This window comes from Orcinus orca, chromosome 7 (genome assembly GCF_937001465.1).
Source record: "Orcinus orca chromosome 7, mOrcOrc1.1, whole genome shotgun sequence".
NCBI lineage: Eukaryota > Metazoa > Chordata > Mammalia > Artiodactyla > Delphinidae > Orcinus > Orcinus orca.
This window is the reverse complement of record NC_064565.1, coordinates 23,878,999-23,895,442: the sequence shown is the minus strand read 5'-3', so window position 1 is coordinate 23,895,442 and position 16,444 is coordinate 23,878,999. Positions and strand designations below refer to the sequence as shown.

Below are 16,444 nucleotides of genomic sequence, written 5' to 3'. Positions count from 1 at the left end.
CAAACACTTCTCTATAATTCCCTGATTGTTTCAGGAACTCCTTCTTTTTTTTCTAACACCTACATTCTGAAGCTCTCCACAAAGCATTACTAAAATTACATTTACATAAGTATCTACAAATTAATCACACAATAATGCATTTACAGTTGTATTATGCTTTATTGCTAACTTTGGAGCATAGACGTAGCTGTCTTATTTACCACCCTCTTGGAAATCACTTTAATATTTGCACTTAGGACTTGAAAGAGAATGGATAAATAAAAACCTGAAGAATACGCAAATACAATTTGTATATTTCTCATAAAATTAGGTGATTATCTAACCTTTATCCAGAAAAAAGAAGAGCCCAGATACTCTGCAGGCATGATACTCGAGAATGTAGGGTCTTTCAACAGGAAAACATGCAGTAATCCATGTGGCAGAGTTTACCTGTGACCAGCTGGGGTTAGTGACCTATGCATTCCTTACATGCAACATATCAGGAGAGGAAAAAGGGAATTTGTCAGCTGTGGCAATAAGTATAATGAAGTTTTGTAGCAGGTCATGCTCTTATATTCAACACAGGTACAATCAAAATTATACTCAATTCTGGTAAATCTAAGTCTGGATCTGTTACCTTGTCTTTAACTATGAAATGTCGGAACTGACTTACAAAAAAAACAAAGTGTTTTGTTTGTTTGTTTAATTACGGTCATGGTGAGTAAGACCTAGCTCAAAACAGCTAATGTGACTTAGTGATTCTCTCATCAGGAAACAGTTTCTACTTCCCTGTTTATTCTCCACATCCTGCAGCAAGTAAAGTTTCAATGAAGATAAATCTACATGACAAAAAGAAAAGAAAACTTACATGTGTTGATAAGATCATTTTGACAGGTTTTACGACGTATGTCAGTGTTTCTGGGTATGGACACAAGCCAGAGCTCCCTACTCTGACATTTTCACTGATGTCATTCCCCTTGATCCTCAATTTGAAAGTTTTCTATGTTTGCTTCTTTAAGAAATTAAATAAAGAATGCTTTCTAGACATGATCCTCTAATGATTTTCAGTCAGTGGTCATCAAGAGAGGAAAAGCACAGAATCTCATCCCCACAGAAGGGTGACATTCAGTCAGGTAAGAAAATTCTCCCTGAAATCAGAGCTTCATCTTTAACATGCAACCAGAGGCTTTCACAGGGTCTGCATCACTCTGCAGGCAGCCCTACCATATGGGATTGGTTCTGAGAATCTCACATCAGATGACTGACACACATGTCATAGTACACTGATCTGGTACCAGATCCTGCCTCTCTTAATGATCTCCCGCAGGGACACTGGAACATTCTAGGATGTTTCCTGGAGCCATCTACCCTATGCAGGTACACTTCCAAGTAGAAACAGAAGCTTTGATTCTCACTGGGACCCCTGCTCTGTCCAACCAACCTGTCTAGAAATATGATGTTCTAATCTCTCCTGATTAGAACATTTCAAGGTCTCTCCCTGTCCTAATTTACTAAAGGTAAGAGAGAAACAAGAAAGAGCAAACTATGCAGGGAGCAATATATAAGATTCCTTTACTTAATGTATTTATCTGATATACCCAAATATTGAGAAATATAGATTCATTTCATAATGGTCAAGGAAAGAGGAGGAGGAACCTCCATGACAACAGTATATATAAAATGGAATCAATATTGCATAAGCTGCAGCTTAAGCTTAGCTACGAGGTACTAACTCTTCTCATAAAGAAGCAATAGTTCTCCATCATTTGAAGCACACTGAGGACTCAGACAGCTGGACACTGAGGGTGTAGGCTCCTCACTCGAATTCTGTACCTGCATCACAGAGCAATGAAATATTCCCAAAGAATTATTAAGGATAAGGTGGGGAGCCGAAATAAGAAAGATGAATCCATAGTCTGCCCTACCATCTGTTCTGCGGGATATTACCACCATCGTGGCCCAATATGACCTTCCCACTTTTCTCTGGGCCTCCCTACTGTCCACCTCCATCCTCTCATATATCTTACCTACACTTGGAAATGACTCTAGTTTTTCCACTTATCTTTATCAACAAGTAATCCAAAGAGCAACGGCGTATATAACTCCTTAGAAACCTCAGGTCTGACTCAGTAATCCATGACCTTCAGAGTCCAAAGTTTTCCTAAGTCCCTGTATTATTTTTTTTCTAATTTCCACGTACTTACACTCTCTGGACCTCCACTGTTCTCAGGTTCATCTTCCCTCCAAAATCTCAACCTAGACATAGACTTAAGTACCAGCCCCTAATTATCTCATACGGAATCTAGGTTTTAAAAAAGCCTCAGCAAACCTTTTGGACTTTATTAAAGACTCTTTAAGATAACTCACGGGAGATAGGAGTACACCCATAGATATCTATTTAATACACCCTCAGAGTAATTTTTAATTTTTTTATAAAGTCTCTTCTGGCCAATGAAGACTCTCACCTCTTCTTCAAAATATCCAGTGTCTCACCCTTCTGACTACTCTCTGCTCTATCCCAGGCCACTCCCCTTCCTGATATTACATTCTTTCTCAATTTTTTATGTCGATAAAATCAAATAACATAAAATATAACATGTTTATTATTATAAAGTACACCGTTCAGTGATATTAAATACATTCATATTATTGGGCAACCAATATCACCATTTACTTTCTAATTCTTTTCTATCTTTTAAAACTGTAACTCAGTATCCTTTAAATATAACTTTCCTTTTTGTTCCATAACCACCTGTAAAGCATCATTACCCTCTCAATTTCTATGGTTTTGACTATACTAAGTACCCCATATAATTGAAATAAGTAGTTCTATTGTTATGACTCATTAAACGTCACAAAAATGGCATTTTTGGTAGCTAAATTTCCTCAAGATCCCTCCATGTTGTAGCATATTCCTAGATCTTTTCCTTCTTAAGACTGAATAATACTGTATTATATGGGTATACCACACTTTGCTTATCCAGGAACTAGTGGATGAACACTTAGGTTCCTTTCATATTTTAGCTATTGTGATTATTACTGCTATAAACATTGGAGTACAAATATTTCTTTAGGACCCTGATTTCAATTCCTTTGGGTATACCTCATAGTACAATTCCTGGATCATGTAGTAATTCTATTTTTCAATATCTGAAAACTTGCCATACTCTTTTGCAAAGCAGCTGTATCATTCTACATTCCCACTGACATAGCACAATGCTTCCAACTCCCTCACATCCTCACCAATACTTGTTTTCTGCTTGTGTATGTGTGTGTGCTTGTGTGTGTATGCATGCACCCAAATATATAAACATGCATTTAGTGATACGGAGCATCTATTCAAGTGCTTAGTCATTTGTACATATTTTTGAAGAACCATCTATTCAAGTCTTTTATCGATTTTTGAATCAGGGTGTTTGCTTTTTGTTGAGTTGTAGGAGTTCTCTGTATATTCTGAATAGAAATCTCTTGTCAGATACATGGCTTTCAAATATTTTCTCCCATCTTGTGGGTTGCCATTTTACTCTGTTTCCATTTCTTTGAAACACATGTTTTTTAAAAAATTATGTACTGCAAATTGTTTATTTTTTTGTTAGCTGTGCCTTTGTTATTCCTTCGTTTCATATTGAGGAAACACTGCCAACTCCAATGTCATGAAGCTCTGGTCGTGTGTCTTCTTCAAAGACTTTTTATTTTATTAGGCCATATATTTAGTTTCTTAATACATTTTCATTAATTTTTGCCTCTGATGTTAGGTAAGGGTCCATCTTCCTTCTTTTGCATGTTGACAACAAGACGTCTCAGCACCATTTGTTGAATATACTATCCTTCCTACTTTGAAAAGTCTTGGCAACTTGTCAAAAATCATTTGGCCATATATCAGGGTTTATTTGTGGGTGCTCTATTCTATTCTATTGGTCTTGAATAAGGGAGAAAATAGTATAACCTATCCAGGTTGATGAAGAACATAAAGAAAGACCAGGACTGAGAATTAGTAGGGCAATATAAATGAGTAGGGAGTAAAAGACAGTGTGAAAGAAGATCTTGTATTTGCGAGTTCAGGGAAATGTGATCATGCTAAAACCACTAAAAACCTGACTGAACAATACAGTAAATTTTTAGCAAGAAACATAACACTTACCCATCTCTGGGAAATGCAGTATGGGCATAAAGATAAACTACACACAAATATATTAAAAAGGGAAGGGTTTTCATGGTGTGAGAATATGGTGGGATGTGAAATACAACTTACTTCTGTTCTACCATTGTCTCTAAAATTTATCAAAGTGTATATACAAGCAATTCCAATTCTGGTAATGTGCTTGACAGGTTTATATATGAACTTCAGCAGACCAGTAAATGTATATTCATAGAAGGACTGTTCGATAAACAAAAAACCATAAAACAAAAACTGGAAAGACTATAGTTCACCTTGTCAACACACATACAGATGGAATGATGGTTAGCGGTCCCAAAACAGAAGGTGAGCGTGGGTGCAAGAGGTTAATCCCCAGGCTGGGGTGGGGAGCAGAGTCCGAGGGGAACACAGGTAGAAAAGGCTTTTGTCCTATCCTTGATTTTTGAGGTATGGAAACTCACAGGTCACTATCTCCATTTCAAAATGAATGAATGAAACATTTAATTTTTTAAAACAGGCGAAGTGAACATGAGTGAAATAAATTTCAAACTGCCACAAATCAAATAAGATACTAAGAAGAGTTAAATAATATGATTTAAGAATGAAGTGGAGAGATGGTCCTAGATGGTAGCATTCAGAGACCCAGAGCTTGATGCCTCTCATGGGCACACCAGAGTCACAAATATTTACAGAACAGCAATTGATGAAAAAGGCCGGGACCTACCATAAAAGATGTTTTACAGCTAAAGACATAAGGAAGGTACCACGACAAGACAGGAAGGAAGGCGAAAAGTCTCAATATACTCAAGACCCATACCACCACGTGCGTGGCCCACAAATGGGAGAATAATTACAATTTCTGAGGTGCTCCCGGGTAGCAAGGGGTATGAACAGAACAGCAGGCTCCCAAGCCCAGGGATCCTCTGCTGGGAAGAAGAGTTCCTAGAAAGTTGGGCTTTGAAGACCAGTAGTGCTTATTTTCCAGAGAGCCAGAGGGTTGCGGGAAATAGAGATTCCACTCTAAATAGATGCTCACAAAATCCCACATGATCCGAGAATCAGAACACAAGCAGGAATTTGAAAGGATCCTGGGTCACACCTACCTCCTGATCTTGGAGAATCTCCCAGAGAGGCAAGAGGCAACTACAGCACAGCCTCAGGGACACAGACACTGGCAGCAGCCATTTGGGGGAGCTCCTTCTACCTTGTGGCCACTGGTACCAGCAAGCATAATTTCGGAATCCTCCCTCTAGCTTATCAGCCTCAGGACTGAGCCCCACCAATTTCCACCAGACTATAGACACAAGCACCAGGGGGCTTCAGTCCAAGCAGCTGAGCAGGGGCACAGCCACACCCACCAGCCAACAGGTGCCTTCAGACCCTCTCAATGCACAGCTGCCCCTGGACATGGTCCAGCCACCAGAAGCCCCAGGACCAGCCTCCACATGTCAGTGCACAGGCACTAGATCCAAGAGCCCCAGGACCCCTCACACAGAGACCCTGGATCCCAACTCCACCCACCAGTGGGCAGGCACCAGTCTCAGAATCCCTGGCCACTCTGACAAGTGAGCCTGCTCTGTCCTTGGAATCAGCCTCACCGTCAGCGGGTGATTACTGCACAGGGACTGGATGGAGCTTGGACCTACCCAACAGCAAACCTGCTCTAGCAGTGGGATCAGCCTCATACACCAACAGGCACACACCAGCTCCAGGAATACCACAGCCCAGCACCTGTGTGACCAGAACACTCACCTGCAGGCCAGAAGCAGCCATGGACTCAGCTGGGTCCTGACCCTGCCCATCAGAATGCCAACACAAGATTAGGGATACCCCAGACCCTGCAGATAGCTGTGTCAGGGACAGTGATCCAACACCAACTCTGCGACTCCTGGGCCCTGCAGCCAGAGCTCAGGACCTGTGTCTTCCTCCCAGTAGCCAGCATAGCCCCAGGACCAGTGACTGGGCACTAGCCCTGATATCACCTGGACTGCAACTCTACCCATAAATGAACCAGCACTAGATTTGGTGTGCCCCAGAGTTGTGCAGCCAGCTGCCTTAAGATTTAGCCTCACCAAGCAGCACAGACAGCCTCCATACAAGGCAGAGCCTGGCAAACATGCAGTCTGAGGGCAGCCAAGCCTACCAGACCACCCCCAGTAGTCAGCCCACCACAACAGAAGAGCCCAAGCAGCCCACATAGGGGGTACACCTAGAACATATAGTTCTGGTGACCAGGGGACTGTGGGCTACTGGGACACATTGGACCTCTCCTACAAAAGGCCACTTCTCCACAGTCAGGAAATGTAACAAACCTACTACATACATAGCAATAAAAACAGCAAGTTAAGAAAAATGAGGTGACACAGAAACACGATCCAAATGAAGGAACAAGATAAGAACTCAGAAGAAGATCTAAGTGAAGTGGAGATAGCCAATCTCCTCAACAAAGAGTTCAAGGTAATGACTATAAAGATGATCAAAGAACTCAGGAGAAGAATGGACGACCAGAGCAAGAAGTCAGAATTTTTTAAAAGAGTTTGACTCCTAAGAACAACCAAACAGAGATGAGAATACAATAAATGAAATGAAAATTACACTAAAAGGAAACTACTGTAGACTCAATGATACAGAGGAATGGATCAGAAAACTAAAGGACAGAGTACTGGCAATCACTGAAGATGAACAGTAAAACTACAGAATAAAATGAAACGAGGAAAGTTGAACAGACTTGTGAAACAACATCAAGTGTACTAATATTTGCATTATACTGGTCCCAGAAGGAAAAAGGAAAGAGAAAGCAGTGTAGAACATACCTGAAGACATAAGAACTGAAAACTTCCATAACCTGGGAAAGAAAACAGACATCCATGTGCAGTAAACACAGTAAGGCCAAAACAGGATCAACCCAAAGAGGACCACACCAAGACTCATTGCAATTAAAATGGCAAAGAAATAAAGATAAAAAGACACTATTAAAAGGAGCAAAGGAAAAGCAACAAGTTACGAACATGGGAACTTGCATAAAGTTATCAGCGGACTTTTCAGGATAAACTCTGCATGCCAGAAGGGAGTGGCGTGGTATATTTAAAGTCATGAAAGGGAAAATCCTATAACCAAAAATACTCTACCCAGAAAGGCTCTCCTTCAGATTTGATGGAGAGATCTAAACTTTCTAAAGCAAAACTAAGAGTTCAGCATCGCCAAACCAGCTTTATGGGAAATCTTAAAGGGGCTATTCTCAGTGAAAAAGAAAAGGCCACGACTGAATCATAATCATTACGAAAGGAAACTTACTAAAGGAAAAAGCTCATTGGTTAAGGCAAATATTCAATAAAGGTAGTAAATCAACCATGTACACAGCTAATGGGAAGGATGAAAGAAAACATTAATAAAATCACCTATATTCATAATAAGAAGTTAAGGGACACACAAAACAAGTGGATGTAAAATATAAGGTCAAATTCAGTAACTGTGGGGGAGGAGAGTAAAAATGCAGGGTTGTTAATGTCCATTTGAAATTAAGAGCTCAGCAACTTAAAATAATCTCTCTCTCTCTCACACACACACACACACAAAATGAAAGAAATCCAAACATAATATTAAAGATAGTCCTCACATCACAGATGAAGGGAATAAAAGGGGAAAAAAGGAACACTGAAGAAATTAATTAGGGATTCTAAAAATACCCAGAGAGAAATAAAAATGAACACACAATGATCCAAAACCTATAGGACACAGCCAATGCAGTTCACAGGGGGAAGTTATAGTGATACAAGCTTATTCTTAGGAAACAAGAAAAATATCAACTAAACAACCTAACATTACACCTGAAGGAATTAGAAGAAGAAGAAAAACCAAAACTCAAAGCTGTCAGAAAGAAAAATTAAGAAAACAATACCATATGCAATCACACCAAAAAGAATAAGATACCTAGGAACAAACACACCTAAGCAGGTAAAAGACATGTACTCAGAAATCTATCAGCCATTGGTGAAAGAAATTGAAGGCAACAGAAAAAGATGGGAAAATATAGCAGGTGCATGGACTGAAAGAATTAATACTGTTAAAATAACCATACTACCAAAGACAATCTACAGATTTAATGCAATCCCTATCAGAATACCAAAGCTTTTTCACAGAACTTGAAAAAGTAATTTTAAAATTTGTATAGAAGCACAAAGACCCTAAATAGCCAAAACAATCTTGAGAAAGAACAGAGCTGGAGGCATCACGCACCTTGACTTCAGACTATGCTACAAAGCTACAGTAATCAAAGGGAATAGTACTGGAGCAAAAACAGACATAAAGATCACTGGAATAGAATAGAGATCTCAGAAACAAACCCACACACTTATATTTAATTGATTTATGATAAAGCAGGCAATATGGAGAAAAAACTGTCTCTTCAATAAGTGGTACTGGGAAAACGGGTCAGCTACATGGAAAAGAATAAAATTACAATATTTTAGCACACCATATATAAAATAAACTCAAAAGTGAATAAAGACCTAAATGTAAGACAGAAACCATAAAACCCCTAGAGGAAAATACAGAACATTCTTCAACATAAATGATAGCAACAGTTTTAGTTTCAGTCTACTAAGGCAAATGAAACAAAGCCAAAAATAAACAAATGGGACTTCACTAAACTTAAAAGATTTTGCACAGCAAAGGAAACCAAAGACAATATGAAAAGATAACATGCTGAAAGAGCAAAAGTATTGGCACATGATAAGAAGTTAACACAAAAAGAGGACCAATCAAGGGTTAATATCTAAAATATAGAAACAGCACATACAACTCAGTATCAAATAAACACCCAAAATCTTTTTTAAAAAAGTGAGAAGACCTAAATAGATGTTTCCCAAGGAAAAAATACAGATAGACAGCCAGAACTCACAAAGATGCTGAACAAGGCTAATTGACAGTAAAATGCAAATCAGAACTGTGAGATATATCACCTCACTCTTGTCTGAATGGCTGTCATCAAAAAGGTCACAAATAACAAAGGTTAGTGAGGATGTGGAGAAAGGGAAACTCTTGTACACTCTTGATGTGAATGTGAATTAGTGCAGCTACTGTGGAAAGCAGAATGGAGGTTCCACAAAAAACTAAAAACAGAACTACCGTAATATCCAGCAATTTCACTCTCGGGTGTATCAGAAGAAACAAAAACACTATTTCAAAAGAAATAACTGCACCCCAAAGTTCAAAACACTGTTATTTGCCAGAGCCAAGATATAGAGTCAAACTAAATGTTCGTCAATATGTTACTGGATAAAAGAAGTTTTATTATGATGACTTCAAAAAAAATTAAATTTTGCCATTTGCAAGAACATGGATGGACTTGGAGGGTATCATGCTTAGTAAAGTAAGTCACAGAGAAAATAAGCCTGGTATGATATCATTTACACGTGGCATCTAAACAACTGAATACAACAATAACAACAACAAAACAGACTCAAGATTAAAGAACAGACTAGTGGTTACCAGCAGGGAGAGACAGGGTGGAGGAGCAAAATAGTGGTAGGAGATTCTGAGGAAGAATCCACTATGTATAAAACCAATAATCTACAGTGACGTACTGTATAGCATGGGGAATAGAGCCACTCTTTTATAATAAGTATAAATGGAGAACAACCTAAACATTTATGAATCACTATGTTGTACCTCTGAAACTGATATAATAATGTAAATTAAGTATAGATCAATAAAATATAAAGTAAGAAACAATAAAGAGGAGATTATTAGATAGAAATCAATTAAATAAACACAAGTTTTGGAAATCAAGAAAATAAAAAACAACATGTAAGAAATAACATTGGCATTTAAAGTGTACAATCTATTCATTTAAAAGAAATCATTTAAGTGGTAATAAATGTTACCCATTCTCATAATTTTGTATATCTAGGGTAAATTATTATCTACAAAAATATGTTACAAATATTCACTCAAAAAGAGAGAAAACTTGGATTAACCAATTTTAGTGTAGAAATTTAATATCAAAGACTCTATCTAAAATTGATTTGAATAAGTTCTGTCAACGTTGAATAAGTTCTGTTAGCCACTTCTAGTCTCTTTGCGATGTAAAATCTTTTAAAGCATAAAAATCAGCCTTTATACATTATTCCATTAGACATACATAGAAGTTAAAAGAAATGAGAAGAGAGAACAATCAACTAAGAAGGTGAATTTACTGAGAAACAGTCATTCTTTCTCCCCCTTCCTTTTCTTTTCCTCCTTTTCCAGGTCCTTTCGGTTCCAATCAAGAGAAGTCTTGAGAGTTCTGAGAATATTTCTTTCAGGGCTTCAAATCACCATACCTACATCCTCTGCCACAACTACACACACAGGAACAAAAATAAACCTCTGCTATCTACTCATGTAGGAGGGATTCATGCAAAATAAACTCCTACATGGAGACCAACAGGTGAGTTTTCTACCTGTTCTTTATAATGTCCTTCCATTATAGTAAATCCCACACATTATGAGGCAGAAGGGGTTATGTGAGCTCTTCCTTGAAGTCAAAAAATTTGCATTCATTTCAAGTACCTGGTGATCATAGGGTACAGCCAGGGAAGGTGCCATCCCCCTTGGGGGGAGGGCGGTGAATGGGCTCCCACAGCCATGCACCTCCTGATGTACAGATTCTGGAGAAACAAAGGGCGGTCACACCGCAGTCAGCCTGTCAGGCTGTCGGGCCACTGGGCAACCCCACCAGCCTGGAAGTGCCCCATCAGTTGCTGAAAGCAAAACTCTGTCCCCCCTGTGAAGCCAGGCTATTTGGGCCAGAGAGTCAGAGGAGACCGGTAATCAACTCCTCCTCTCTGCTCACCTCCTTGGGGTTACAGCAACCCCATCTCCAAACCCAACTGTGATCCTGGAGTGCCAAAGTGGGAGTGCAGGTGGGCTCTGCCGGTGCTTCAGCGCCCTCTGGAGGCTGTCTTCTCTAATGGCAACTCTCAGCCCTTCCTCCTCCTCCTTCCCTAGTCCTGGGGGCTGCCTTGCCCTCTGCAGCTGCTGGCCTGCTTTCATTCTTCTTTTTTCTCCAATTACAATGAAGTGTCCTACAGAGGTCTGGAATCTCTTGAAGAAGGAAGATCTTTTAGTCAATACACCTTAACCGTGAGAAGCTGTTTTCAAGAATGAACCAGAAATACTGTATTTTTCTCCTGATGATTCCAAGGGGAGACAGCTCAAGTTTTCTAAATCATAAGAAAAACCAAGGTAAATACGATACTCTGAGCCAGAGATGAAGAAGCAGTTTTAGCACCCCCTCCTCATGGCATGTGACTGGATTTAAATCAATCAGCTGCCACTGGTTTTTAAAGCACATGACCCAACTTTAAATCAATCAGCTGCTTCCCTGTAACTCACGTGACTTGGCTTTGAATAGTAAGAAATGCAGAGGTATAAAAATGATGTTCTGAACAATAAATGGAAAAACAACATTTTAGAAAGTTTTTTTCTTTTCGAATGGACGATTCATTGCATACAGAGTAAAGGATTGTCTTCTGGATTTCTTGAACTGTAAACACATACAATGTCTCCGTTGGCGTGGCTGACTTAGTTTTTTTCGTTGTTGTTGATAACATCTTTATTGGAGTATAATTGCTTTACCATGTTGTGTTAGCTTCTGCTGTATAACAAAGTGAATCAGCTATTCGTATACATATGTCCCCATATCTCCTCCCTCTTGTGTCTCCCTCCCACCCCCTAGGTGCTCACAAAGCACCGAGCTGATCTCCCTTGCTATATGCAGCTGCTTCCCACTGGCTATCGATTTTACATTTGGTAGTTATATATTTCCATGCCACTCTCTCACTTCGCCCCAGCTTACCCTTCCCCCTCCCAGTGTCCCCAAGTCCAGTCTCTACGTCTGCGTCTTTATTCCTCAGCAGCGACTCCTGTGAGGGGTGGATACTTCCTTTTATGCTCAGGGGATATCTCCTAGTTTGAATATGATTTAAGTTTGATCCTGTGACACCATCAGAACTTCCCACCAGAGATAAATGAGGAGATCCTGGCCTTTATTAGTATGAACGATGAACACAGGTGTCCTGGCTGTACTTGCCAACCCTCCTATTTTACCCATCTATTTTTATCCACCTTCCTCCCTGTGAGTACCTTTGACCAACCCTGAGCTCAGACCCCTGACTTATTAGAGTGACGTTTTCACTCTTTCTTTAAAAATAGACAGATAATAAAATGAATTTAACCTAGAAGCAGCAGCTCAGTAAGGGAAATAAAATCATCAGAAGTTATATAATCACAGCCACAGCCATCCAGGGCTCTGTCTTATCTGCTGGGGCATAAGAATGCGACCTTCCTAAATCTGAAGGGCATCCAATCAAATAAGTAAAGGTGTTGCTCACCTCTGGCTCTTGGAGGGATTGCTAGGCAGTCTACCCAGTGTATACTAACTGCAAAACACTGTCATGGTTTTGAAACACCTATGTCCCAGGAAAGCTTTCTGAGGTGCATGGAGAAGTTTTATTTATTTTTTTGACATGAAGCAAAAAATAAATCACCAAGCTCTTTGTGCACAGGGGTTCTTAAGAGGGCAGTAGAAGGAAGGAATTGGCAGAAAAGACTAACTCCTCTGAAGTGAAGGTCGTTTCTCCAAAAGAGTAGGATTTAGTCTCAGTTTAAGGAGAAAACTTTTAAATAGCTGGGACAGCTCCAAACTGCAGTTTAGGGAACGAGTGCTTCAAAACAACAGTGCTTTAAAAGTCCTGGCAAGGGAGCAAGAGGATGAAGAGTTGGTTTTGCATAGTTTTGAACACAGGAGTAAAGAAGCAGAGGCATCTCTGACTAAAAGGCCCTGAGATCCTATGGTATAAATGGGTCAGTTGCAGGGGGCAGGGGTTGTGGGGGGCGATATTTCTCTCTCAACGTCTCCCAGGGCAGCAACCCCTCCCTACCCCACCCCCCTACTCCCTTCACCCTTCCTCCCTCCACTGTTGGGTCTCCAGGGACAGCACTTCTTAAGCGGGAGCCCTCAGGCACCATCTCTGCAGTCTGCATTCTTCCTGGAGCCTGGAAAGTTCTGGGACAGGAAGCCAGGTCTGCAAGGCCGCTGGGGTGCAGTCGGACCTGGAGGCCTGGAGGGGAACTGGAGTCCTGAAGTCCACCCACGTCCTTGAAGCCGAGGGAGGAACACATCCTCCTAACAGTACTTCCCAGGGGTCAGCGTGCTCCCTACCGGACGGTGATCCATACTCACTTGAGGCAACAAGGACTGCCTCTAACTGGCCCCCTCGATTCCGCCTTAAGGGTCCTCGCACATATGTGAGAGCGCAGGCTCCAGATCTCTTTAGTCAGCTGAGGCCAGTGCTGCCGGGTTCCCTCCAGTCCCATCCCCCAGCCCCTCCCTCTGGGACTGTATCTAATAGAAGAAAGAGCACAGAGGAATTGGCTGAATCAAGGGACCTGGGAGCCTGGGTATGAGTTTGAAGACCTAGAACCTAAGGCGCAATTACATATTATTGGAAACTCTTGTGGGGTGTGTGTGGGGAGGTTAGGAGGCTGAGAGGCTGAGTCGACCTGGTGAGTCCAGCCCCAGGACACCACACAGCCCCGCCCCTCCTTGCCTGCCATCAGACAAGGGGTGCTGCAACTCCAGCTGGGACTCTGCACTTCCCCCTCCCTGATTCTCCTCCAGAAGAGCAGGTGGCCCCCCTCTGAGGGCAGGGGCAAGACAACTCACCAAGTCCTCCTGCACTAAGGCGCTACTGGAAGCTCTTCCTGAACAGCAGTGCTGGCTTGGAGCGAACCCGTGCACCCCCAAAGTTGGTCTCGTCCTGCAGCTGAGGGACACAGGCTTTAAGTCAGCTGTCGTGGCTTTAAATCAATCAGCCCCCCCTTTAAGTCAGGTGACCCGACTTTAAATCACTGTGTGCCCCTCAAGCCTGCAACTTCAAAAGTTGGGAACTTCACTTTGATCCCAGCAGCTCACATAGCTGAACGCACACTGTAGTCACCCCCAGGCCTGGCTTAGAGGATGGGCGTGCACACATGGTGATGAGGATGTACCTCATGTACCAGAAGGGTCTAGGCACTCTGGGGTACAGCTAGCAGTGCACGATACAGCAGCTCCCTAGCAAAGCTGGTGAGGCACAGGGAGAGCAGGCACACCCAGGCATGCCGAGGTTCCAGGGCGGGAGCTGGGGCACAGCCAGCCGGGATGGTGTGAAAGTGGAGGATCTGAGCCTTCTTGAGAAAGGCAGACACAGAGGATGGATGAGAAACAAAGACCAGATGAAATATGGATTTGAAAAACACACCCTGCTTTTGAAATTGGGGTGCGGGGGCACCCCAGATTTGAGTCTTCTTACTCCCCAGTTGCTAGTGCTTTGTCATTTGCCCAGTTACTTAAAAAATGTGACTGATAATATCTAACCCATAGAATACTGCATTTGTAGTGGTTTTGTGTGTTTATGTTTCTATAGTGGAATAACCTTTTCTACAAGAAAAACGTATATTTTCTGAAATAAATTAAAACGCCTTTTTAAAAAGTACTATATCAGACATCCCTGGTGGCGCAGTGGTTAAGAATCTGCCTGCCAATGCAGAGGACATGGGTTCGAGCCCTGGTCAGGGAAGATCCCATATGCCACGGATCAGCTAAGCCCATGCACCACAACTACTGAGCCTGCAGGCCACAACTACTGAAGCCCGAGCGCCTAGAGCCTGTGCTCCACAACAAGCGCAGCAGGAGAAGCCACCGCAATGAGAAGCCCGCGCACCGCAACAAAGAGTAGCCCCCCTCGCTGCAACTAGAGAAAGCCCATGCGCAGCAACGAAGACAAATGCAGCCAAAAATAAATTTTTTAAAAAAGTACTATATCCTTCTGTACATGTTCTCTGGGAAGAATACAGAGAAGGAGTGGGAGAGTGAGAAAGACCAAAACTTAGTGCACATCCCTGAGGCAGGTGCTCTGCTGGCTCAGATAGTTTTATCCCCACTTTTACAAAGGAGGAAATAAGCTCAGAGAGGTTTAGTAATTTTCCCAAAGCCAAACAGCTACTGAGTGGCAGAACCAGGGTCTGAAACAAGTCTGTTACCTTCAAAGCCTAAGCCCTCATCACAACAAAACTCAATATTTACATTTATCGAATTACATTGCAACCTGGTGATTTCTTGGCATAATCCTGAATAAGCGTGAGAAAGAAAGAACTAGCATTGTTCCTACAGTCAACCAAAATTTTTGGAGCAGCTGCTAGATGCCTGGCCCTTTTTGGCATTCAGCAGTGATCAAGATAGGAAGAGTCCAGCTTTCATGAAGCATGTAGTGGGGAGGAGAGATGGGTGCAACTTGGGTGAGGGATATCACCTTGCTGGGTCTCTGTTTTCTCATCTGGAAAATGGGACGGGTGTTTCTCATTTTGTGGGATTGTTCAACCCTCACATTCTCTGATTCCATAAGAAGCATTTGTTTTCCTGTTTCTTTAAAATTCATTCAGGCCGTTAGCTGTGATGAATGTCGTTAGCTGCTCCCCAAATCACTCTATTTCCACCCATTTCCTGCGATCAGGTCTTTCCCCCAACATGACTCTCAATCAATCAAGTCACAGAACCTAAGGGGCACCCAGCAGAAGAATTTCAGCCCTGGCTTCTCAGGAGCTCTGCGGTCTACCTGCCAGGTAAACTTAACTCACCTGGAACAAGGTGGCCACCCCTAGTTTCGCATCAACATGATCTCAGGCACAAACCTCGTTTTTCCATTTTGTCTTTACGTTACTTGTTGAAACAACTGCACAAATATGAAAAAGATATAATATCAGGCATCCTCTGCCCCCAGTGCCTACTAATACATGATTTTCTGCCACTTTAATGATAAAGAGAGAACATTTCAGCATTCCGCTGCCCTTATTATTTTTCATTTTTGTTGATATTTGTACTGAATACATCTTTCAATATTTTAAAAACGGAACATTTATTCAGGTTGTTCCACACACAGCCTTTAGTGGTAAGCGTTTTGTTGTTATATTTCTATTATGTTTCCTTTAAAAATCATTATCCTGTTTAAATGGATTAAGTCAGTTTTATAGGCATTTATCATATGATATTGATGAAATTAATACATAGAGGGCAGTAGTACAAGTTGATTGGACTTGAGAGCCTCTATTAGCACAGTTAAATATAAATATTATATATATATATATAAGCTAAATTACATGCCGAGTGAGATTCTCCTACTCTTTTCACTCTGTGCCCCTCAAGCCTGTGAGAAATGGAATATTTCTTGCCAGCTCAGTAAACAAAGGATGTCACAGGCATCAGCACTTGCAGCCCTCCAGTGTGAGCCGCGGGCCCTGAGGAGC

At 41.5% G+C, this 16,444-nt stretch overlaps 1 long non-coding RNA gene across 2 annotated transcripts in view; it reads right to left on the bottom strand.

The window, feature by feature from the left end:
• LOC125965058 (uncharacterized) overlaps window positions 1–15,874 on the bottom strand; it is a 36,256-nt gene extending 20,382 nt beyond the window's left edge. For both annotated transcript variants that reach the window (XR_007478541.1, XR_007478542.1), the window contains exon 1: window positions 15,779–15,874. This is a non-coding gene — a long non-coding RNA (uncharacterized LOC125965058). The remainder of the gene's footprint in view (window positions 1–15,778) is intronic.
• Window positions 15,875–16,444: the final 570 nt, after the last annotated feature.